Source organism: Cyprinus carpio, chromosome B24 (genome assembly GCF_018340385.1).
Source record: "Cyprinus carpio isolate SPL01 chromosome B24, ASM1834038v1, whole genome shotgun sequence".
Lineage (NCBI taxonomy): Eukaryota > Metazoa > Chordata > Actinopteri > Cypriniformes > Cyprinidae > Cyprinus > Cyprinus carpio.
This window is the reverse complement of record NC_056620.1, coordinates 18,383,101-18,410,154: the sequence shown is the minus strand read 5'-3', so window position 1 is coordinate 18,410,154 and position 27,054 is coordinate 18,383,101. Positions and strand designations below refer to the sequence as shown.

General features: G+C 34.8%; 1 long non-coding RNA gene across 1 annotated transcript; it reads left to right on the top strand.

Annotated features, from left to right (window-relative positions):
- Positions 1-1,251: 1,251 nt before the first annotated feature.
- Positions 1,252-23,289, top strand: LOC122142221. Its single transcript, XR_006158452.1, has 4 exons — positions 1,252-1,387; positions 15,174-15,325; positions 22,066-22,203; positions 22,499-23,289. It is a non-coding gene; the product is annotated as an uncharacterized LOC122142221 (long non-coding RNA).
- The last annotated feature ends 3,765 nt before the right edge of the window (positions 23,290-27,054 follow it).

Genomic DNA, 27,054 nt, shown 5'->3' with positions numbered 1-27,054 from the left:
TGAACATTTTCTCCCATTTTTGTCTGATCGTATTTCTATCACCCCACTGTTTTAAGCTCACATCCGGCCTGAGCAATAAAGCGCTTTTTTGGGATAATCCTCAAATTAAACAGAGGGGGTGATGGGTCAGGCAAGCTGGACAGTTTGAGAATCTCCGGCTTTGCCCAAACCCTCTTCCCTGTGAGAGATCAGATCCCTGGCTTTGGAGAGGGTTTATCCAGACCATGTGTAGGAGGTGCTGCCTCCTCTGAGCTCCATGCTGTTCATTTTCCTCTCTGAGGGTCTGTGGCCTATAAATCTGGTTATTAGCATGGCAAAGCGAGCTCGGACTAATGTATCCACACCTGAGACCACAAAAGACCTCCCACAATTCACTTTTATCACTCCTTCCCTCTTTAGAAAGCAAAATGAGAGTGGATAGAAATTATAGCTTAGCCAGCATAATTACTGGTAAGCTGTTTCTGACCATCTAGTTATTCCACTCCAGCACACACGGGCCTGACAGCTTGTTAAATGCATTGAGATGTACACGCAAAGTGAGTTATTGATGGCGACTGTAAGAAATTCTGTCACGGTGCTCAGCAGTTCCTTGAAGTGGAAAAATACAGGTAACGGTCAGATCAGCGTTCTACCGTCCCATTTATTCTGATCCAATAAGAACAAGTCTGAATCCTTTTCTATTTTTTCTATATTTGTAATGTATAATCTACTGAAGGTTTTACGTATGACACACAGTGGCCCACTAAACCCATTTCAGCCCTTTTAACACAATATTACAGTGTGTTATGGTGATGTAACGTCCTACACCCCATATTTAAGCGGAGTTATGAGTGCAGGGGCAAACATGTCACACTGTAAACTTCAAATCTGTCTGACTCATTGTGTCATATTGACCCTGCTGAAGTCACACTCATACACATGAAAGCAAGAAAGAGAAAGAGAGAGAGAGCCAGCATCTAAACCCCCCCCCCAAAAAACAGACATTAACAGTGAAATGTGATCACACTGTCTGCTGTTCACATCATTTATTAAAAGCATGAACTATAAAAAAGTTAACTTATTCACTAGCTTATCCAATATCTAATACAAAACAATACAATCTATATGACTAATCTATTTTATATAATATAAATTCATATTTCATGAATGTTCATATTCCCATTCATATTCTGTCCAAGATGCTAAGCTAATTCAAATCTTCCTCTTTCCGCATATATAACCAATCATACACTGAGGTAACCATTCAAGCCAATCAGCTTTCAGTATCACTTTAATGCGTCATGAAGCTTGCTTGTGATCAAGGCGAAAGGTAATACTTTTAGATTTAGATGAAATATAGATGAAATCTCAGTTAATGAACGACATGACGGGGTTCTTCTATGCACAGGTGAGTAGATGTTTATATGGAATTCAGCGCTACATTCATGTATTAATATTTATTATTATTATCATGTATATGTGTGTGACGCTGTTAGAGTTGTTCCGTTGAGATACTGAAATGTGTTGTGAATCTGAGATTATAATGACTCATTAATTACAGAATTTTTGTAACATATTGAGGAAACATAATTATATAAGCAAAGGTAAAATACCCGAAATATTCTCTCGCAGATCGTCACTCTCACACACAAATATATTTGCGAGTGACTGCTTTTATAAACCAGTTCAGTAAACAAAAAGTTCATATTTCTAAATGAACTGTAGTCTATGTTTTAGGCAGAGTGCTGCCAGTTAATGTTCGCAAACGAAGTCACAGCGAAATGGACCGTTGTGCGTCTCAGAGATATTGTTTCAAACGAATCGTTTCAAACGAATTATTCAATGGCTCACTCATAAACACAGCCATTTGTTTAGACTCTAAATGATTCAGCTTTTAAACGAATCGGTTGAATGACTCAATGAACTCAACTTGTCGCCACCTACTGGCATACTGATGTAATGTACAATAAAGTCACAAGAAGTGACAAATCTGCAACACTAGATACACTGACTATGATGAATCAGTCTGTAAAGTCTAGTAAAATATAAAAGCATAAGTATAAAAATATAACTACATTTCACTGTATTTCTGTCTTTGTAATGGCAAAAGCAAGACAGCTGTCCTTCACAGCAAACATGCTGGATACACTTCAGCTAAATTTATACTGCAGCATGCGTTGATTCTGTGAAGGAAACTGTCCACTCAGAGCTATTGAGTGTGTATTGTGAATAGAGTCTCATATGATTCTCATCAGAACAACAGTACACCAAACAACACAAAAAAAAACACACACACACACACACACACACACACACACACACACACACACACACACAGGTAATTAGACAGAAAAGAATGGCTATAGGAGTCTAGACGAATGGGCTCAATTAAGACCCTGGTCTTTATTCAATCGCTCACAGTCCATTTGGCACTAGAGAAGGACAGAGGACGGCTGGTGGTTGTGCTAGAGAGAAAATGTACCTGCTTCTGCATATCTGCAGGTGAAAATATGCTTTTGTAGGAATGACGCAGTTGAGTTTTAGGAGGTAGTAGCTTATTTTGGAAACTAGTAACTGCATATCATGTCACACCAAATTAAATTATTTCAGAATTTAATTGAATCGATCAAGACCTTGTAAATTTGATACCAAGCCCTAGTTCCTGGCATCTGTTTGAATCAGAATCAGAATTAGAATCTAATTACATCAAGATCTTGTGAGTCAAATTTGGAAACTAATCAAATCAAAACCTTGAGAATGGAATGGAATCAGGAAATCCAGCCCTAGTTTCTGGCACTGAGCTGAATCAATCAGTCTTGTGAATCAGATCAAATCAAATCAGAAAATTGAACCAAATTAAAATTTATTTAAAAAAATAATAAACCAAAACTATATATATAGTTAATTATATTTAGCTAAATTAGAACTAAAACTGAATTAAAAATTAAATGATTTTTGAATTTGAAATCAAAAACCCAAAGCTAGTTCCTGGCATTGAATCAAATCACATATGAAATAAACTGAATCCAAATTTAATTGAATTTAATAGAAAATCAGGGTTGATGCACACTAAATCAATCTTGTGAATCAGATTAAATCAAATCAGAAAATTAAAACTGAATTAACATTAAAATTAATTTAAAATTATTAAAAAAATTAATAAACCAAAACTATTGATAACTTGTTTTATTTCAGATAGTTGCTAAGGCAGCATTTATCATTTCCATTTAGTTTAACTTGATGTACTAAAATAACAAAATCTAAAACTGAAATAAATTACGTTAATTAGAACTAAAACTTAATTACTTGAAATTAAATGAACTAAATATATAGATAATTAAGAAAAACTGTTGTCAGCGAAATATGGCAAATTAATTAAACTTTAAAATTAAAGTAAAAAATATAAAAACAAAAATTAATTCAAAATATTGAACTACAAACTAGTATCTCAGTGATGCTAAAATTACTACTACCTTGTAAATCAGAAATGAAATGATTTTTGAAATCTTAAACCCAGAACTAGTTCCTGGTATTTAATCAAATCACATTTGAAATAAACTGAATCCAAATTTAATTTAATTTAATAGAAAATCAGGGCTGATGCACAGTCCTACAGTAGTTCCTGGTATCGAATCATATAAAATCTGAACTGAATCAAATCAAGTCATTATGACTGTGTGATTTAGAATGGAATCAAACTGGGAAATCAATGCAAGTTCCCAGTCCTAATTCCAGTTGACGAATCAAATTCAATCAGTCTGCTGAATCAGAATTGAATCATGGGAAATCAGTGGTGTAGTACTGCTCTGTGACAGACTGAAACTGGTGATCCATTGTGCCAAAGGTGTGTGTGTGACACTCTTAGGCCAGGCCATACCAAAATTTTGCTGAACAGTCTGTGGTCCGAGTCACTCTTATGTGTAAACTGCTTTCGCGAGGAATGATGGGTAGAAAGAGGCCACAGCAAACAAGAGATGCCCAGCAGACTATCACAGCCACAGGCAATCTCAAAACAGATAGCATATCTGTAGAAACTTGGTGACTGACAACATGGTATTCATATTTTTGCCAGGTATGACACCTACCAATGAAGCCTTTGGTTATGAAATGATGTAATGTTTCTCAGTATTTGTAGAGGTCACAGGGTCAGGTACAGGTGCAGTCTTGCTGACTTTATAAATCATACATATACCGCATATGCACACTTAATGCACACAAGGCTTAAGTGCATGATTGACTGGATTCTGTGCCATAATGTTTATGTAAATTTATAATTATCAGTCTTGAGCGACTTGAAAATGTGTTTATGTTCATATTTAACACACACAGACAATCATAATGTTAATCTCTAACAGGAGGGCAGTTATAAAAGGTAAAACATTCAGGCACAACTATAATGTAGGCTTTATTTTCTTTATGCAAAATATTATTTTTACTAAAGAATATGTATTTTGAATTCTAATTTTGACATAAAATGTGATCTAGATAGTCAGTTTTGTGATTCAGCATGTCACAAAATGCCACTGCTAATGAGATATGCATTTTTGTCATAAAAGGCATCATAAAAAATGTGGACAAATACAAAATATAATACAGAGAATAAGCATTTAATGGACACAATGGATCTTGCTGAATCATGAAATGAAACGTTTAAAAATGTTTAAAAAATGCATTTTGTGTTCCACAAAACCACTGCAAAGGTCCTCAGAATAAGTATGAAATGCATTGAAGTAACTTCATTTTATGTTAAATAATTAATTAGTTCCACAAAAGTAGTCAGGTTACACTTCACACTTTTGTTACTGAAAAGTATTTTCTTATTCCAACTTCAGTTGAATCAATCTTGTGAATCAGATCAAATCTTGCGAACTTCATGAATTCCAAACACAATGATTCTCATAATCAGTGTTGATACCCAGCAGTAGTTCTTGGCATCAAAACAAATCAGATTTGAAGCAAATGTAATCAAAATTGAACAGAACTGTAATCAAATCTGTATCGAAACAAATAAACTGAATCAGAATGGAATGAGATTGGGAAATCAGTCCTATAATTCCGTACAACGAATCAAATTGAATCAAATTTAGATCTTGTGAATCATGGACTATTCAAACCAATTTAGTAGGAAAAAAGGCATTTTTATGATCCAAAAAACCACCTTCGTAAACAAAATGCAAATTTCCTCCACATAATGAGAATAAAATGCTTTTATCAGAATTCATTCAGTCATAACAAAATTAATACAGAACACAATAAAACAAAAAAATTAATATGGCGCACCATAGAACTAAAAAGTATTGTTTTACCCCAAGTTCCCGTTTCAACAGATGCCATGATGATGTTTTTAATGGTGTTTTTACATTTGAATTAAAAGCATTGTCAACACTGGATCTATAAAGGCTTTTGTGATTCACTGGGTCAATTATCATTGTGATCTGACCTGCTGGAGAGGCTTTGGCAGAGATGCTCGTGGAGATACTGGCACGCACGCGTATCCGCCGGAAGCACAATCAAAGGTTACGTGTTCTTTTTTTAAAGCTTCATATCATCCAACATTCCACCTCGCCAGCAGTCACCCACCATTTATCCCACTCCTACCCACAATCCCCTCTGAGGAACTGCCAGAGACAGAGGAGCCGCCACACGGGTCAGCCGGGCCACCATTACACACCGACTGTTTTATCTACTTCAAACAGTCGGTAATGGAGAAAGACAAAACTGAGTCAGTGGAGAACCCCGCGCCGGCGTGTGTGAAGTTATTTTTCGTTCTCTGTGACCCCCCGTGGTGCCGTGCTGTGAGTTCCAGCCAGACTCTCTCTTTCTGCGTCTGTATGTGGGTGAACCGTCAGCACAGGAGCAACCCTCTCAGGCTTTGATGCATTTTTAATTGTCAGTGTTTAAAAGGTCAGATTTACGACTATTACTGGTGGAAATAATGTGATACAGTTTAGAGGCAATTTGGCCAGTGAACTTGTCTGAGCTGAAGGAAATTTTAGCCATCCAAAACCCCCAAATTTCTCAAGCTGCACTGATTAAATTCAGAGGTGAAGTAGCTTTAGAAAACTAAGTTTCTCTCCAATTAATAAATGAACCATATTATTATTTATTTATGTTATAATATAATGAAATAATCTATTATTTTATAAACACATTAATAAATAAATAAAAAATTAATACAACTAATAAATTATTTTATATTAAAACAAATGAAATAATAAAAAAAAATATACATATTATTCTTAGAAAATGTATCCACCTTAAGCATGTTTTTTTATGAACACTTTTGACATTTTAATAAAATATATTCATATTATTCAAAAAAAATAAAAAAAAAATAAGAAATTGCATTTCTTAAATGTATTGACCTCTCAAGCAAGTTTGTTTTTATGCACATTTTCGATATTTGGATAATTTTTTTTTTTTTTTGATAAAATAAAAAAAGAATTGTCCAAAAGAAATAATAAATAATATTTTAAGAATTTTCCAAATAAATACATAAAATGTAGCCACCTCAAGCAAGTTGTTTGTATGCACATTTTGCACATTTTAAATATAATATTTTAAAAATAATTTTATAAGAATAATATGAATAGAACTTTATTTTATTAAAAATGATGTAATAAAATGACATTTACTAAACAAACAAACAAATAAATAAATACACTTGCTTGAGGTGGATACATTTGTATTTTGCAGTATTTTGTCTGTGTAATCTAAACCAGTAGGCATTCATAAAATTTTATTATAGAAACACAGACATCTTCCGTTTCATATTTTTTTTAACCTTTCCATCTTTTCAACACATGGGGTGGAAATGCTGCTTTATTCGCATGTAATTTTTTCGCATACGGAAACATAAGCATTATTCGCAAATAACACAGAATGTCATGTTTGTACATGTTTAGATACACATGTGCCCGCATTCATTGAGAAGCCACTGTGAGGGCATAGAGATACCTACCCATGTTCATGGTACAAGAACCTTAGTCACTTTGCAATACAACAGCTTGAAAAGCATTTTCCAAAGTTTGTCCTTCAGCAAACCACTGCACAGCATGCGCTGGCCTTCGAGCCGAGCCGTAAATGGTTTCAGATTCGCCGAAGCCGTAAATGGTGTTTTCAGATTGCCATTAAGAACCATTTACTGGGTCCCAATCAGAAAACCATTGGCTGATTCGTCAACTCTGGTTTGAAGAATTTTATAAAGTCAGAAACTTGCCTTTTCTTTGAGTACAGGTCACATAGAGACTGAATGGCCAAGTAAAAGATTCATCACATACATCCCTACAGTATCGAAACTTGCCTTTCTGACAGATTCATCCTTACAGAAGACTTAATTTAAAGTGACTCAGAGGCGCCATACAGTAACCCGTTTAAATTTCACGGTTAGCGCTGTGGCGCTGCCATAGGGACACATGAAAGACCACAAATCTTGGATGACTCTCTTTGATGGGTCTGTATAAATCCCCCAGTATCCCCAGTGCGGCTGTGAACTCACATGTCAAAGAGAGTTATTCCATTGTCTATCACTCTCATGTGTGTTTTCAAAGGCACTGATTTATGTTCTGCTATGTCACACTTTAATGAAATTTCATGTCCCTTCTCTTGTCTGTCAAAATGGAGATAGCTGTGGTAACACAGTGACATGTGCCGGCCCAGCGTGGTGGCGTTGTTTCTTATTATAACTCTGCTATAATGAGATGGAGGCAGTATAAAGAACACGCAAACTCACATTTCCAAAGTGCTGTTGTTTTGTTTATGTGTGGGTCTCTTATTAAGCTGTATGGACTGGCTCAATCATTATTCCTGCTCAGTATTATAGTGTCACTGAGATGCTATTTTATTTAGTTTTTATTAATATTTTAAATTAGTATTTATTTTTATATTTTCATGTTATAGTTTACAATTACATTTTAGTAAAATTTGTAATGTTTTTGTCAGGTTTATTTATTTTTACACGTCTACATTTATTATTATTTTATTTTTTTAGTACATCATGTTAAACTAATGATGAACTAAAATGAGATATGATGCTGAAACAAAATGTTTATATATCTATATCTATCTATCTATCTATCTATCTATCTATTGATAGATAGATAGATAGATAGATAGATAGATAGATAGATAGATAGATAGATAGATAGATAGATAGAAATATTAATGTTATTTATTTCAAGTAACCTTTCATGGTTTTTGTTTTCGTTAACTACAATAATCTTGTTCCTACTGTACTTATGAACCTTCAGCTTTATAAAAATATATATTTTTGGCTGACAGTTTAAGAAATTGATAAGGTCATTCTGTATTTAGGACTATTAGATGACAATTTGCCCAAGTCATTTTAATATTTATAATGTAATGTAATTGTAAAATAACAATTTTTATAAAATATGTAATGTTTATAATAATATGCCCTGTCCACGACTACAAAACACACAATAAAAAATACACTAAATAAAGAACGACAAGGAAAGAAACACATGGAAAATAAAAAAAAATAAAAAAAAGAAAGACAATAAAATAAAAAAAAATTATATTTCTTATAAATAATGTCATGACAAAAATAAAATGCCAGTTTATAAACTTGTAAATAAATTGCAAAGATGTAGAGCACTTTGGGATATTAAAATCACACTAATATTCACTTAATAGTGATATTTTGATAAAAGCAAACTAAATAATGTCATGTCATAATGACAAAGTATATAATATCCAGTATATTAAAGGAATAGTTCACCCAAAAATGAAATTGACATTCATTATATAGACAAAGACATTTTTCAGCATCTATTTTTTTTGTGTTTTACAGAAGAAAGAAAGTCATACAGGTTTGGAACGATATGAGGTTCAGCCATTTATAACAGAATATACATTTTTAGTTGAACTATCTCTTTAAGATGTTATCATATTTATTATATGATGAGAATTTGACAAAATATTGGATAGTAGGAATGACTCAGAGAGGCGCATGTTTTTCCCTCAGTCTCGTCACTGTCATTTAAGGCGTCTTGCCTCGCACTGCTCCAGACTCTTAGAGAGAATGTGAGTGTGTTAGAGGGTGAGTCAGTCTCCATTAGTCTGTCTTTGCGCCTTTTCGGCTTTATGAGGTCTGAGCGTTCGGGATGAATAATTGCGCTGCTCTATGTCGGCTCCTGGCGCCACGGCTGTTTACACTCTGGCACCTGCTCCTTTTTAATTAGCTGCCGGGGCCGATCATCTCTTAATCGATTTTGAACATTAAGAAACAAAAGGGAGTCGTAGATGGGGGCCCGGGCATGGGGTGGCCCCCTCCTCCTGCAGGGGGAGGAGGGGAGAGAAGCCACCCCCTAATGAGCTGGGGCATCTTAGTGTCACACTCAGCACCGAGCCTCATCTACAGACACACAATCATCTTCAGAAATGGTCCAAAACTTTGGTGGGTTTTATTAGCTCATCAGTGCAGCCAGCACGTTAGACACCGGGACGACTGAGTGGAAATGCGTTTTTTCTTCTCGCTTTTATTCTCTGTCCTTTTTCCCCTTCTTGATGCAGCGCTAAGGGTCATTGGAGATGACAGTCTTGAGCCAAATAAATTTTAGAGATAAAACGTTTTGTTTGAAAAGTTCAGATGACCTACTTTGCTACTGTTTTGGCCAACGGGAAGCGTATAAAAACATTTTGCTTTGTTTAATTATCTGGCAGCTCTTTATTGAACATTTCTGGTGGTTGCATACCTTTTGAACTTTTGAAAAATGAATATGTTTGTCTTATAATTTAAGCAAGGATTTCTTTAAAAGGGTGTAACAGACTTTCAGAAAACAGACTAGGATTAGTTCACCCCAAAATTTAAATTCACTCTGTCTATCTAAGATGTAGATTGTGTTTGAGGTGTTCAGGAACAGATTTGGAGATATTTTGCATTACATCACTTGCTCACCACTGGATCCTCTACAGTGAATGGGTGCCGTCAGACATGCGCCTTTGGTGACCCGAGTTCGATTCCAGACTCGCAGTCCTTTGCCAATCCTGCTCCCCTCTCTCTGCCCTATGCCTTCCTGTTGTATCTCCAGTGTCCTATCAACAATATAGACATAAACGCACCAAAAATATAACTTAAAAAAAGAATGAGAGTCCAAACGGCTGATTAAAACATCACAAATATCCACAAGTAATTTACATGAAAGAAATCCATCAGTAAGACGTTTTAAATTTAAACTGTCGCTTTTCGCCAAACGGTGCTTGATCTCTGCATATTTCTCACCTGATTCAGACGAGATTACTTTTTTACTGGCGATTTCGATTTATAGATTGAGGACTCGCTAAACATTTTGACGAATTTGTTTTGTACATACGTGCAGCTTTTTGCTTCACAGGACATTATTTGGATTGCTTGTGGATTATTGTGATGTTTTTATCAGATGTTTGCACTCTCATTCTGACGGCACCCATTCACTGCAGAGGATCCTCTGGTGAGCAAGTGATGCAATGATGAATTGCTCCTAATCTGTTCTGATGAAGAAACAAAATCATTTATGTGTTGGATGACCTGAGGGTAAACTTTCAGCAAATATTCATTTTAGGGTGAACTATTTTCTTTAAAATAGAGATAAAACATTTTAATGAAAAAGTTCAGATGACCTGCTCTACTGTGGCCAGTGGGAAGTGTTTTATTATGTTTGCTTTGTTTAATTGTCTGATTGCTTTTTACTGAACATTTCTGGTGGTTTGTGGCGATTGCGCAATATCGTAATCCACTGGTACGTGTGTGTTGAGCTTCCATGGCTGCTGATCTAGCCTGTTGAGAGAAGCTATTGAACACAGACTCTGTGCGCAACGATGTGCTCATCGATTCCAATTACTCTAAATCTTCACATAACCGTCGGCGAGCAGCAGAGACAAGAACATTTGCAGTAATGACCAAAAAATCAAATTGCGGTGATTGTTTTACTGTTCCTTGGTAAACAGAGATGTTTGTTTAGTAATATCTTCCCATCTATTGATTGTACTGAAGGCATTATTAGCCCAGCTGAGGATTGAACATCAATCGCAGAAGTCAATCATCTGTCACTCATCTTGTCAGCACGCAAACCAGTTACCCAACCTAGATTTATGCGTTCTTTTGCCTTGAGCGTAGAAAATGCAACAGGAGAAAACAAAAAGGGAAAAGGTAAAACAAAATAAAAATGCTTAGGATTCAATAAAGGTAATGTATTTAGGAGGAAAAAATAATTAGAATGTATTCGTCTAACATTAAAACTGAAGTGTGTTGCTTCTGTGTTGTTTTCGGACTTGCTCAAATAGGACACGCCTCCTGTCTGCTGTTGGTTAGCCAAACAGATAGTCCCGCCTCCAAACTCACACTATTGATTGAACTGAAGTTGCTGTGTCTGGTCAAGTTGATTTTGAAAGCACAACAGAGCCAGTTTATACAGGTAAAGGGTTAGTTCACCCAAAGATGAAAATTAGCCTTTGTTTTACTCACCCATTGAGGTTGAGTAAAATATCAAATTTTCATTTTTGGGCGAACTAACCACCTTACAAGTCAGAAGATACAAATTACTTAGTCAGAAGATTGTATTTTATCTTCACAAAAAAACAAAAAAAAAAAACAAAATTCCAATAAATAAAAAATAAAATAAATAAAAATTTTGAACTTTCTTTTCAACAAAAATATTAAACAGTACAATACAGCAGTTTTCAACACTGATAATAAATGTTTTAAACATCAAATCAGCATGTTAGAATAATTTCTGAAGGATCATGTGACAATGAAAAATGAAGTAATGGCTGCTAAAAATACAGTTTTGCATCTGAAATAAATTACATTTTAAAACATCTTAAAGTAGAAAACAGCTACTTTCAATTTTAATAATATTTCACAATATTTCTTCCTTTACTGTATTTTAAATGCAAATAAATGCAGCCTTAGAGATATTTAGTCAGCATTAAAATATCTTATCAAGCCCTTTTGAATTTGATTGAGCATTATTTCAACCAGTGTAGGTCTGACGTAAGAGAAGGCATCTTTACCTCTTGGCCCAAAAAGGGGGGTGAAATAGGCTCATAATGGCCTAATGACACAATGACAAGCAACACAGTCTTTTACAATCCCACCGAGGTCCTAAATTTACTGACAGCTTGAGGGGAGCTGGGCTCATTTCTCTATGGCTAATAAATGGACGGTCGATTCAACAGGCCACCGGTTCGAGGCTGCTCTAATTCACCACCCGTGTCATAAATCGCCTTGCTCGACTGCTTTAAACACACGTGCCACACAGGATGTGTTTATTTGTTTCTCTCTAGCCGTAATTGCATTTCACTGATTTCAGTTTTCATTTACACGGTTATGCACAATATTTTCTGTAGTCAGAGAGTGGGCGTCCTTGCAGAAATCCTGGCAAACTGTCTCAGAGTAGGCGATCAGGAGCTTGTAACCCGTAGGCCGTGTGTAATCCACACTGGTTGTCGCTTTGTGTTGTGGGAAGCCTCAGTTGATGTGTAGTGTAAAAGAAATCAGTATTGCAGGTTCTAAAACTCTACTGAATGTTTCTTTTAAAATAAAAATCAACATGATGTGGATACTGTATATACTATGTGTATATATGTTTGCCTTTGTAGGAGAGTATGAATATAAGATACAAATGAGGTAACAAAAAGAAATGGTAACAAATGGTAGCCTAGAGTCTTCAGCATATGACGTTTTTTTTAATTAATAATTTTAATTTAGAAAATAAAAAAATATTAACTTTTTATAATTATTGATTTAATTAAAATAGCAATTTTATGCTATAAATATATAAAATACTTCTATTAACATTATATGTTGTTACACAAAATTAATTTAATGTTATTAATTTATTAATTTGTTATTGACTATATAAATTAAAAGCACTAATATATGCAGTTATTACACTAAAATAATATTTGCAATATTTATATATATATATATATATATATATATATATATATATATATATATATATATATAGTACTGTCAATTGCATCCAAAAATAAAAGTTTGTTTACATAATATATCTGTGTGTACTGCGTATATTTATAAATGTATATATATATATGAACTATGAACTAAAATAAAGTATATATATGTATATATATATATATATATAAATATATAAGTGTGTGTGTGTGTGTGTGTATATATATATATATATATATATATATATATATATATATGTGTGTGTGTGTGTGTATAGTGTTTGAAATAATATATAGAGGATAATAACTGAAGTTAACCTACATGTTACATCTAAAATAGTACACTGTTAAAAATACAGCATTCATACGGCATACTACTCTTTTTTTTATAACACAACGTCAAGTGAAATGTGTTTGTCACTTTTGTTTATGTGTGTGTTTTTACTTTTATCTTTTAAAAGTCCTTCATTATGGCCTGTTGTGTGTTGTTTGGTTCCAGACACCATTGTGATGAAGCGTGGTGCTAATCTAACAAGTTACAGCAGGATAAAAAAAAAGCATTTCTTACTAATCAGGGACAAGGCCATATGGATGGAGTTTGATTACATTAACTTTAATTAACATTACTGTCATCTGTGTGTGATTAGTGGACAGATGTTGGGTAAGGCCTGAAGTCTGTGAAGGTACTGTAATGTGGATCTCAGGTGCAGGCGCAGCCTCTCTCTGGATGTCTGGCATTTCAGCAGGGCTGGAGCGAGGGGGCATTTCCAGTCCTCCTTTTCAGTCTTTTCAGGAGGATGGGAGGGGGTTTATTTAACCTGCTGTCAAACACAGCTGGTGGCCACAAGAGGGAGCTCTGGATATGTCTTTATTCTGGAGAGGCGTGTTTGTGTCTTCAGGAGTGTTTTATGCCAGTTTCAGCCCATGTTTTAGAGAAATGTGTGAAATGTGATGCTGGGCTGCTGGCACTATAAAAAAAGCAATATGGCGGTAACATGGTACACTTATGGCACCAGATGGTAATACCATGGTACTTTTACATAAATATATCATAGTAGCCTACTGTTACTGGTTTTTAAATGGTGCTGTAAAGTGCTTGAAATAATAATAATATGGTAGTATATAAATGAAATTGGGGGTTCTCAAATAAATAAATACATTTGGTTGTCAAATCAAAATTGTGAACATTTATAGGGATTTTAGTGTTATAAAGTATGTTTGATTAGAAAAAAAAAATACAGATACAGATAATAATTAGCCACCTTTGCTAAATCTGGCACATTTTACATTGATTTTATGTACTATTAATGTGTATTGTCCCTTTTTAAAATAAAAATAAAAATAAATAATATATCATATTGGTGTCCAAACAAATTAGTATTGCCATAAACAAATCACTCTCTCTTTTTTAATATCTTTTTATGGAAATATTGTGGTATTTTGATATACATGTATATAATAGTAGCCTACTGTTATTGATAGTTAAATGGTGCTGTAAAGTATTTAAAAGAATACCATGGTACTATATAAAATGAATTGTTTTATTTATTTAAATTATCAACCTTCCCTGGGGCTAAATCTGGCATTGATTTTATATAATATGTATTGTCCCTGATCAAAAAGTAATAATGTATCATAATGGTGTCTGAAGCACATGTTTTGCATGCTTTTTCCATAAACACAACAGCATTACCATAAAAAAATCTTTCTCTCTCTCTCTCTCTCTCTCTCTCTCTCGCTCAATATCTTTTTATGGCTTATACTATGGTACTATGATATATACCATGGTAGTCTACTATTTGATTACCATATTCATATGTTATGTAAGCATCCAAAAAGTGATATTACTATGTTTTTATCCATATTTTTTCTATGTATGGGACATTTCGTAAGGCAAAGCAAGTCTATAATTTCACACTGAATTAAAATTGTAGTGCTGACAATTATATGCATTATATATAAAATGCACATTTTTGTAATTAGTAATTTAAGTAATTAGCAAATAATAGTTATTAACATTATTTTATTAACCAGATTGATCTGTCTGGTGTGAATGCAGGTCATATTAGTTTAAAATGGACTTGGATTAGAGTAGCTGGTTTCAAGCTCAAACCAGCTTGATTAAGATGGTCTACCAGGTCAAATCCAGGTCTACCAGCTGGAATTCTCACTAATAACCTGTTTAGACATGTTCAAACAGGGAAAACTTGTATTACTAATACAGAGAGATAAATAAATACAGTGGGACTGAAATTATTTTCCTTGTTTGTCTTCAGATTTGTCGCATGGATGCATTTCTCAGGACACATTTCCTGTTTGTGTCAGATGAAGTCAGTGAGGCCTGGTGTCAATGACGCTCTGGATCTTCACACACCTGCCGGAGATCCAGCATCACACCTCGCAGCCCCAGAGTCGGACTGTGACCCAGGTAATGAAGCTTCCAGAGCGGAAGATCAAATCACTTTCACACACCCTGAGCCCGGATGTGTCGGCCTAACAAACACCATAAGCTCTGCAGTGAACTGAGGAAGCATATGTCCGCTGGAATAGTTGTAGCAGAAGAAAAAGAGGGTCGGAGAGAGAGAGAGAGAGACTGGGAGACGGCCGAGTTCTCCCAGAATTCTCAGCAGGCAGGAACATCTCGGGGTCAGCGGCACATATCTGCACGGATTATCACGCTGTCACACTCCGCCTCACGCCAGCGGATAACAAGCCAGCCTGCTGCTGAAAGGAGGAGGGGGCATGAGGAGAGAGAGAGTGACAGAGACGACACACACGTCCACAAACACACACGACATATTTGCATAACACGTGGTCAAGAGTGTGTGCTGAATAGAGAACATGAACTTTCAAGTGGCCTACCTTTATAACGTGATTTAAGACAGTGTTGGTCTCTATGCTTCTAAAAATGAGTTCTTAATGAGTTTTTAATTAGTCTTTGACTTAAAACATCTAATTAAAAACATCTAGAAATCATTAAAACAAGATGAATTTACTGGAATATGAAGCTGTTAAGACTTTTTTTAAAACTTGTTTTTAACTTAAATTGCAGTAAGGCATATTAAAGATAAAGTTTGTTAAAAATAGTCATGATATCTGCTTAAATTTACCTTGTTTCAAGGATTTAAATATATTTTAATTGGAAAAATTACTTAAAACTTAATGTCTATCACATGTAGATATAAAAATATTTTTAATTTGAAAATTTTACAAACAACAAAAAAACTTTTGCTCGTTTTGCTGTATATACTTCATACTAATTAGTAGGGATGCACCAATGTTGACCTTTAATGATAATTATTTTTATTATATTAGCCAATATACCATCTGTTAACAAACCAATGGCCATTATTATACACATACAGTATTGTTGTCTTTGTTTAAACATCTCTATTCTAGAATTTTACATGCATTAAAACATTTTAATACAATAGTTTTTTATTTTTTAACTAAAAAAAAGATCTTACAAAATCCCACTAAAAACATTAATATATCATGTATTTCTACTAATCAGCACATTTGCACACTCTTTAGTGACCTTAAATGTGAGCGGTTTTTAAATCATCTTAACCATTTTCCTATTCACTGAGTCATTGCATCATTTTTCATGGAATTTTTTTTGACACTTGGTGGAATCAGACTAAAATGCGAAGGCAGCAGCCTTGTGCTTTTTTAGAACCAAAAACATTCATATTTTTATTAAATAATATATATGGATATATATATATAATTTTTTTTTTTAAATAAGCCAAATGAGATGATTTGCAACCAAAATCTTAATATGCCATGCATCCCTACTAATTAGCACATGTACACACACTTTTTAGTGGCTTCATGTGAATGTGAGGCCTTTTTATCTTCTTCACCCTTTGTGTGTGTTTTATGTACAAAAACATGGTCGTTGTGTCTGAACACTCAAAGAATATTCTAAAAGCACCTTCTACAAAACGTTATGCTCAAATAATCAAAACGCATTTTATCAAAGCAGCCTATAAGTAAATGCATTCTTTGGGAATCGAATCCATGATGTACTGTAGGTCAAGACCTTAAGCATCAAGCCTAAGCATTTCTTTTGCATTGTTATGCATTAAAATTGGCATCACAGATCTTTAATATAAAAACAAACACCCCAAACACACTCAATATATACGTGTCTGCTTTGTCCACTTGGCTTGTTTGTCGACTTTTCACCGCGAACAGTCAAGCTCGCTCGTAAGACACATAAAGAACGAGAGCCTCTCCTCCCTGCTGTGGAAATGTTGCTTGGCATTTGCAGTAAACAGAACAGATGGTGTGACTATGCAGGCCAGTAATTTTCAAATCAATAGTGCAGCTCACAGGACCAACTGTGTGTTCTGCCGGAGGAACTCCATGACAGGCCCAGAGGAGATTCGCTCAAGGCGCGACAAACGCACACAAAGGCGGCGTTTTGCTTTTCTCCCCCTTTTAGAAAACACACAAATGTAAAGCCTTCAAACACGATCTGTCTCCATCCATACCTTTCTGTGGATCTCATCTCCGGCCTGACACTGCTGCCCCGTAGCTCTTGGGAGAGCAAATAAAGGCGGCCCTCATGCGATCAAACGAAATCTCCATATGATAGATCCGAAAGGTACACGTTTATGACCCATCCGTCACTCGGCTCCCGGTGCTCAGTAAATAGCCCGCTGTACTTATTAAGGCTCTTGCTGTGTTTCAGCTGATTGGCAGTCACTGGGAGCAATCATAGAAAGATACAGATGCCCATTAGGACGTACACATGTTGTCATGGCACTTCTGAGAACGAGAGAGGGCTGTAAACGCTAATAAGTCCATCAGTTAATGCTGCCGGCTTCCAATGTGGCCTTGGGGTTCTATTCGCTGATGCATCTCCCAGGGATTCGTTCGTGGAAAAATGCATTTTTTTACATTAAACAATTGGCAGAATCGGGCTAAAATGTGAAGGCGGGCAGGCTTGTGCTTTTTAGACATCATATTTCTATTATATTAAAAGCGAAAGCAAGCAAGCAAGCAGGAGAGAGAGAGAGAATATATTGGGAAGTAGAAAAGAGAACGCAAATAAACAAACAATCAGAACAGGCGAAAAGGAAGATGAAGAGAAAGCAAAAGAAAATAAAAAGGCTATAGATCACCAGATTTCGGGGTGAGAATAGAGACCTGACCCATGGCAAGATGCAAACAGCCCACAGATGCATTGCAGAGTCACGTAGAAGCTTCTTTAGATCACTATTTATGGTTCATTTACTATTTTTGGAGCTGCCTACTTGTTATGTTGTGGAGGAACAAACAGCATCACCTGAGCTCCGTCTTAATGATGCTTCATTCCACTTGTGCAAATAGCCATTCCTCATAGGCGGAAATTGTTATCTGAAGTGGAATATTAAATCGACGTTCACGCCACCGTGGGTTTTCATAATTGTCTGTCTCTTTCCTTATCTGTATGTATTGGTTTTGGATGGTTTTTACATGTACAAATAAGGACTTTGTCAATCATAGAGGGCCTTTTGGTTTCCTTTTCATGACTAAATCATCCGTCACGATTCGTTTCAGTCTAGATGTTGTAGCATTAATAAAATGAATTTGCTTTGTTGTTTGGTTTCATTTTCAATAAGTGGGATTTTGTTTGATCTGATCTGGTGTGTGGTTAAGGCAGGGTTAGATAACCAGTGGAGCGATGCTGTCTGACTTTCTGTGTAGGCTATATTGTGTTATATGATGTTGACCATAAGTGTTAGATGCCCTATACTCCTTGAGTTTAGTTTATAGTGTTGGTAAGATTGTGTGTTTGTAAGAAGTGCTTTAAGGTTTTATCCAAGTTACAGTGTTTATTTCAGTTCACAGTTGTTAGACTCCAATTCTTATCTTGTTCTTGCATTAAAGTCCCCAAACAGTTGCACATTCCTCCATCTGGTAATGGATGATTTCAGTGTGTAGGTGGTTTAAATTCCAAGACAGTCTTAACTAACTTTAGATGCTGGTACGTGCCCAAAGCCCCTCTAAAACCAGCAGACTAGACCAATCTGAAATGTAGCAGTACAGTAGCTGAGGCTGGTTTAAGCTGTTCTTTTTTGTTCATCAGGAACACACATGCAGCTACAGCTGATAAATATGTGGATTAGCATTAGTGCTTATGTGTGTTGTGCTTCAAATGAAAAAATGTATGATTCCACTGTTAATATGCAATACAAAACGCACTGAGAATTGTCACTGACAGACAGAAAAAAGGTTTTGGTTCTTCAGAACAATCTGAAGTCAAAGCATTCAGCGCTTTTAAGCCATCAGTCACAGCTACGTCAGTTAGCATGACCGTAATCATATCTTTATGTTCATGATAAATATTACTGTCATCTCCACGACAACAATCTCTCACGTCGCTGTTTTAATGAGAGACAATTAATATTTATTCCTTCTGTCAGCAACTAAAGCGTTTCATATTCCACACATTTTCTCCGGAATAAATCAAGTCTCCCTCATATTCAGAGCTATAAAGGGGCTCTTGCTGGAAAAGCCACGCTGCGCTTCAGGCAACTTAATTGTGCCGTGGTGAAAAAATGAGGCAATTCATCCATTAGTTTATAAAGGCCTTTCCCTGGAGACACCAGAGAGTGATTTAAGGTCAATGACACTGATTCTCTATATGTGTTTTTTCCTTTTTTCCCCCTACCCTTTTCTTACACTCCCTCTCTTTGTTTGAAGAGTAACACTCTTTGCCAACATGAAAAGAAGCCCTGCTGTAATCCTCTAGCCAATGTATCATTGATTTTCCAGGTAAATTGGTTAGATTTAGAATATTGGATTATAAATATAGTGGCCGATATTTCAATGAAAGAGTATTGAAAATGTAAAAATGAATGTCTTTAATATGTGTGCGGTCGATTTCGGATATTGTCAGGTGATCCAGCCTAGTTTGCGTCATTGTCCATAAAGTCATGGAAATACATCAACTACAGAGCTCATAAAATTAATATATATTCATGAGCTTAAATTTTTTTCACACTCTGAACAGTCATATATATGAATAATTGACTAAATATATATTGACATATTTAGAAAGAGAGAAAATATTTTATTAAAATGTGAATAAATGTAATTTCTAAAAATATTTTGTCATTATATATATATATGTATATGTTTAAGGGCTGTCAGTGTTAATTAATTAGTTATGAAAAAATAATGCGATATATTTGATATATGCGATGAATATTTTAACGCAGTCAGGGCCGCATTAAGACCTCACTGGGCCCTGGGGCACAATAATGATATATATATATATATATAGCTTAAACTAGTATTTTTATCCGATCAAAAATTTTGATGCATTGTAATTTCATATTTCTTTTTACCAATTCCCATATCTCAAAAAAAATTAAAAAAATTAAAAAATAATAAAAATACTAGCCTACCTAAATACAAACTTACTGAAGACAAGTGAACAGTGATGAATTACAATAGAACAAAGAAATTGACCTACAAACACTTAAAGCACTGAATAAGAAATATTATATTGTGTAAAATAAATAGACTACAAATAGACTGAATAGTCTTCACTGTATAAATTCAATATACATTCTTTTACAAAAGCGATTCGGTCAAGAACAGTGAGTAATTTTCTTTCTAATGTTTAATTTACATTATTGGAACAAATGGCAACAGCAACTATATTAGGCTGCTTTGGAGGAATAATTCACCCAAAAATTAAAGTTATGTTGTTGTTGTTCTAAACCTGTATGAGTTTCCTTCTGCTGTTGAAGGCAAACGTATATATTTGGAACAATACTGGTAACCAAACAGTTTCTGTGCCCCCATGACTTCCATAGTAAAAAACCCTATTGGAGTCAACAGGGAACAGAAACCTTCTGGTGGTTACGAATATTCTTCAAAATATCTTCTTTTATGTTGAGGAGAACAAAGAAATTCATACAGGTTCAGAACAACTTGAAGTTGAGTAAATGATGACAATATTTAAATTTCTGGGTGAACTATATCCCTTTAAAATCTCATCCTATGCCAGGATCTCATAATAGCCAACTAGTGCACATGCTTTATCTTTAACTATTAACGGTCATTTAAGTCACAAATGACTGTGTTGACGAGGAGAAATGTAACTATGTGTATTGAAACATTTCAACACAAGGTGTGAAAAATAACTCTTAGTTTAGTCAGGCGAAGACAAGCAAGTGCGCTCCGCGCGTATCAGAAACCGTCTTAATGTGCGCATTTGCCAAAATGAATTCTGCCTCACTGCATAATGTCCCTGAACAGTTAAATTAGTTTTTAAACCACAATGCTTAAAATGTGTTTAAATTAAAAGCTTACATCATGACGCGCAAAAATTAATTTCTCAACCCATAAGCCAATATACTAGGCCTATAGAGTTTGCTTAAACACAAAAAGCAATATACATCTACATACAGTGGACTGTTGACAAATATGATGCAGGGCAACAACTCCATAAATGCAGTTACTGTATGCCATACAAGTCAAGATATTGGGGGCAAAAAATACCCCTGTATGAGTTTCTGTCTCATATTTATATTATATGATAAGCAATATCAAATGTGCAGTGAGAGCAATTATATCACACAAGTGTTTCTTTTCTTAATATCCCAATGATTTTTTTGCATTAAAGAAAAATGACAATTTTGACCCATACAATGTATTGTTGGCTATTGCTACAAATATACCCTCCTTAAGACTGGTTTTGTGGTCCAGGTCTGCATGTGTATATATAAGGAAGCTCAATTAATGCAAAAAACAAAAACATATAAACTCAAGATCATCAAGATTTATATCATATCAAATATTTTTACTGGTGTACTGGTTGTGTTGTGCAATATGACACACACTGAAGCTCATAAATGTGCCATATTACCAAGCCAAGTTAACTTGTGAAGACCTTTAAGATCTTATCCAAGTGACCTTCATGTTGACTAACTAAAACCTGGTTCCTTACAAAAGGAATAAACAAGTTTTTAACATGGTCAGACCATGAGGCTAAAGTGTGTGGAGTGTGTTACAACAGACAGACAGTAGGAGGAAAACAGAATTCATGACAGGCCTTTGCAGCTGATTCAACCCACACAAGGGAGCCAGAAACACACACTCGCTCACACGCTCACACAGGAACCAACCAACCTGCACCTCTCACCTCTCCTTCTCCTTTCCCAGAGTGCTCTGTCTCCTGGCCCATGTCTCATGTTGATTGGTGGCCTCGTGTTGCCCGCTGATCCATTGTGATGTCATATGTCTGTGCTGCTACCGGTTCCATGGTAAACAGCCACTGAGGGAAGCTACAAAACCAGAAAGGTAAACCAACTGGGTAAATGTTATGAAAACATGTCCAAGGCACATTTCACCCACAATAATGAAAATGAAACTTTTTTATGGACTATTAAGATGTTTTTTTTGCAAATTGCCAAGACACAAAAGCACAAAATATTCTTAATTGTCATGGAAATAATGGCCTGAAAGTCCTAAAACTGGTTTGAAATATTTTTATATTTATTTTTTGAAAAATAATGTATGAAATAACCCAGACAATTCCTAAAAATTGGTTTCATTTTCTTTCTTTCTTTTCTTTTCTTTTTTTTTTCTTGGCAAGATTCATCTAGTCACAGCCCAGAGATGATGCATCACGTACCACACAAGAATTTGTTCTTACTTGAATCAAATAACTTTTATAAAGTTATTTTAAATAAAAATAAACAGAGGCCTCAGGGTTGTGGCTGAGTCCGTCCAGCATGGAAATTTCTTGGGAAAAAAAAGGTATTTGTTTTGCATTTTTAAAACTGATTTTGGCTAGGCAGGCATTTTAAGATGCCAGCTGTGTTTTGGCCCAAAGACAAACACATCTTATCTCAGTTTCCTTGGTAAAGTGAGCGAGGGGTTTCATAATTCTTGCCCTGTAGTGGGAAGTTCTCGGCTTCCCATCCAAACTCGAGGCCCTCAGCACTGGCGTACGGGACGCCCCCGCAGGCCCACGGCATTATGTGCTAATTATACAGTATTATGCTTAAATTTGGTAATAGAGCAATTTCAGTCAAGCGAACTGATCCATATACAAATGTATTTACATGTATCACAATATCAAGAAACAGAATACTGATTAGTGATTCACATACAAAGCAAATTGAAAACAAAACGTGCCCTGACTGACATGACAAATGGTGGCGCAAAGTCCATTCCATTATTAAATCATTGAGTAACTTTCCTTTCATTTGTCATTTTCTCTGCATTTTGGATGTTGGATGTTTACTGAGTGGTTTAAAATGTAATTCTCCACCTCTGACCTGCTGTAGATTTGCTGTAGCCCACCAGACTTGTGGTTTCTAAATGACAAAAAACTAAATGATGAACAGAAAATACAAAAAGGAGAAAACTATTTAAAGGAATAGTTCACCCCAAAATGAAAATTGTCTGAAAATGTACTAACCCTCAGGCCATCCAAGATGCAGAACAGTTTATTTTTTCATCGGAGAAGATTTGGAGAAATTTAGTATTACATCATTTGCTCACCAATGGATCTTCTGCAGTGAATGGGTGCCATCAGAATGAGAGTACATACAGCTGATAAAAACATCACAATAATTCACAGTTAAGCTACACCACTCCAGTCTATAAAGACTAAAAAGTCCTTTATCCACAATATTGCTTTCTCCAGTGAAAAAAGGCATCTATTCTGAATCAGGAGAGAAATATGCACAGATCAAGCACTGCTAGAGAAACTTACAAATAGAAATACAAAATGTTGCTTACAAATAGGCTGTTTTTCACTTCATAAGACGTTTCTTGATGTGCTGGAATCGTGTGGATTATTGTGATGTTTTTATCAGGTGTTTGGACTCTCATTCTGGCGGCACCCACTCAATGCAGAGGATCCATTGGTGAGCAAGTGACGTCATGTCACATTTCTCCAAATCTGTTGATGAAAAAATAAATTGTTCTACATCTTAGATGGCCTGAGGGCAAGCACATTTTCTGCAAATTTCCATTTTTGGGGGGGTAAACTATTCCTTTAAAAGAGGACTTAATAGTCCAAAATAACATCACGTAGCACCATAGCGAATTTTCCATTTCACCCCAGATACTAACACTTGTGGATGACATCATCACTTGTGGGCGGGGCCTCTAAGAAATGCCTTCAGGACCCGTAGGCTACTTTGTTTTCACTACTCACCTGGAGGACAGTTTCAACCTGGCACTCGCTCGCTCTCTGTCTCTCTGCTTTAGAGTGTGAATGACTTGGAAATCTTTTTCTATTCCTTTCGTTTTTATAACATGCGCGATGTTCTGATTCTTCATTTATTTCTGTGCAGGTGAAAAATGGGGCTGTAAAGTCGTGGTGGCAGTGCTGCAGTCCTGTGCTGCTCCCCTGAGCAATTCCACAGCCTCTCAAACACAGAAGCAGCATTTCATGAAGAGAAGGTGAGTTTACTGTTGCCAGAGGCACAAAGACAGAGAGAGAGAGAAGGAGAGAGGGAGAAAACACTTCTTCCATCCCCTCGGTTGTGAGATAACAGCTGGGCCACTGAAAGAGAGAGAGAAAGACTGTATGAAAGCAACCTCCATTCCCACTGAGCCTCAAACATCTAAATAGCCAGAAAAATTCTGTGTAAAGTGACTGATTTGGCTGTTCAGTAGTGGAGATTTACAGAGACTGCATGGGTAAAAATAAAGACAGTGCACTTCACTTGAAACGAATCGAAGGAATAGTTGATACAAAACAAAACAAAGAAAGAAAGAAAATTGTGTCATTATGTGCTTATCTTGTTCTAGATCTGTTTGACTCTTTTTCCTGTGGAATGCAAACATACATATTTAGGAGAATTCTTAAGATTTTTTTTTTAAGGATGGATGCTTATGGCAAAAAGCACTATAAAAATAGTCCATATAAGGGGTTTTAACATAAGTGCACTAAAACCCACAAAATTTACAATAAACTACTGTTCTAAATTCAAAAATAAATTACATAAAATATTACATTAAAATACTTTCTTAACAAAAAATAATATTAAAACTATAAACATAATACTAAATTAACATATTTGATTATATTACTGTTGTTTCTTTCTAAACGTTAAAATACTAAATGTTTTTAGTATTATCTAGATAATATTTTCATAAAACAATTTTGAGAATATTTACAGAATTTGATTATATTACTGTTGCTTCTTTCTGCTTTCTAAAAATTTCACTTTTTTAAATGTTTTAATAATTCCATAAATATTATTATTATTATTATTATTATTATTATTATTATTATTATTATTATTATTATTATTATTTATTGTTTTAAGTATTCTCTATATCATTTTCAGATTTTCTGTGCCTCTGTACAATTTTAGAAATTTCACAATATTTACAAAATTTCTATTACTTTATATTAATACTTCATATTATATTACTTTATTTTAATTTATATTATTAATTATATTACTATTGTTTCTTTTTGCTTTCTAAAGACTTGTCTTTTGCATGCATAATTAAATTATTTAAAATGTTTTGTATTCTCTAGATAATATTTTCTGATTTTCTGTGTCTTTTGTCAATTGTAAAAATTCACTGAATAAAGCACAACTTAGTCTGAATATTGAGTAGCTGTAGACTGAGGGCCAGTTGACTCCCACCAACACATGCAAGCTGAGAAATTAATACATTTATGCTGATGATTGAGCCTTTTATTTTTGATTGTGAATGCTTAAAACAACATAACATTTTGTACAGTGCTTTCTTTTTTACTGTGTAGCTGATTATAGCAAACAGAGGAGTGCTGCTATGAGCACTTATTTGACTTTGCGACTTTTGCGTTTTTCAGGTCATATTCACAGAGAAAGGGATTTTGCCTTCTGGTCAATCAATGAGCATCAAATGAGATGGACAGCACCCATTTCCTGTTGTTCCTCACCTTCTGCATATAAATCACACAGATGCTGTCGCACCCTTGAGATGATGCCCTCAAAGGCGGCTCATCTTCGATTTGTTGTGGTTGTAGTGTTGCGTCGTGTTCTGGAGCCATTCAATCAAGAATGATGAGAATGGCTCTTAACTCTTAAAATGACAAACTTATTTTACAACATTATGATAAATGTACTACTATTCTTCCGTGTACACTTTCCCAATTAAACAAATTGCTCCTATATTACAGTTTTAATTAAAATGCTATAAATAAATGTTGCCTCTAAAATACATTTTCCTTTCTGTTTATTTAGCCAAGGCTGTGCAAGCATTTTTTCCACTTTAGAGTAAATAATAATAAAAGTAATAATAATTGTGACTTTATATTGACAGTAATTGACAGTATGACATTATATCGATTTGATATGTGATTTTATTATTTTAACATTTTATGTCACAATTAATGTTATTTTAGTATAATTAAAATACTATTAATTGTTTTATCAATATTAAGAATAAATGTTTATTTTTATATTTTTATACATTTCATTTTAATTTTAGTAAAAGTTTAAGTAATTTTATGTTTTTGTATTTTTTATTAGTTTACTTTACCTTACTTTACTTTATTTTACTTTACTCTGGAAACATATTTTCCATTGATTAAAGATTGATGAGTCCAATTAAATGCTAATTAATGAATTCAAGTCCCAGTCTATATTTCCCACATAATATTCTGTTTTACTCCCATTATGCCCCATTATGGAAATGAAATGCATTGTGAATGCCATTTCATTTTGACTCTAAAGGGTTAAACTTAGTATTATGGAATGTTTATGTTAAGGGCACAACATTATGTTTTATATTCTGCATACATTTAAAATACACCATTTGATTTAATGCTGAGTGACTTTACATTCTACCAGTAATGTTATTGAACTTCTGTCATTTTGGTAGCAATCTGCATCTCCACATTACAAAAAGAAGTTTTCTGCTTTCTAAAAGTTAACAGATGAACTATTACTCTGGTAATACCCCATAAAACAGGCTTTCGGCTCTCCTTAATGTCCCGCAGTGGTGCGCACATAGACTTAGTCTCATTGAATCTGAAATATAAAAGCCAGATAATTCTCCCATAGTCCCCTTAAAAGGTTAACAACTTCAGAACAACATTTGAATCAAGCTGTCCCGACTGTCTTGTCTGCAGCCTGATCTGCTGTTGTTTCCAGACTGCTCTCAGATGGATGCAGTGGAGAGAGAAACTGC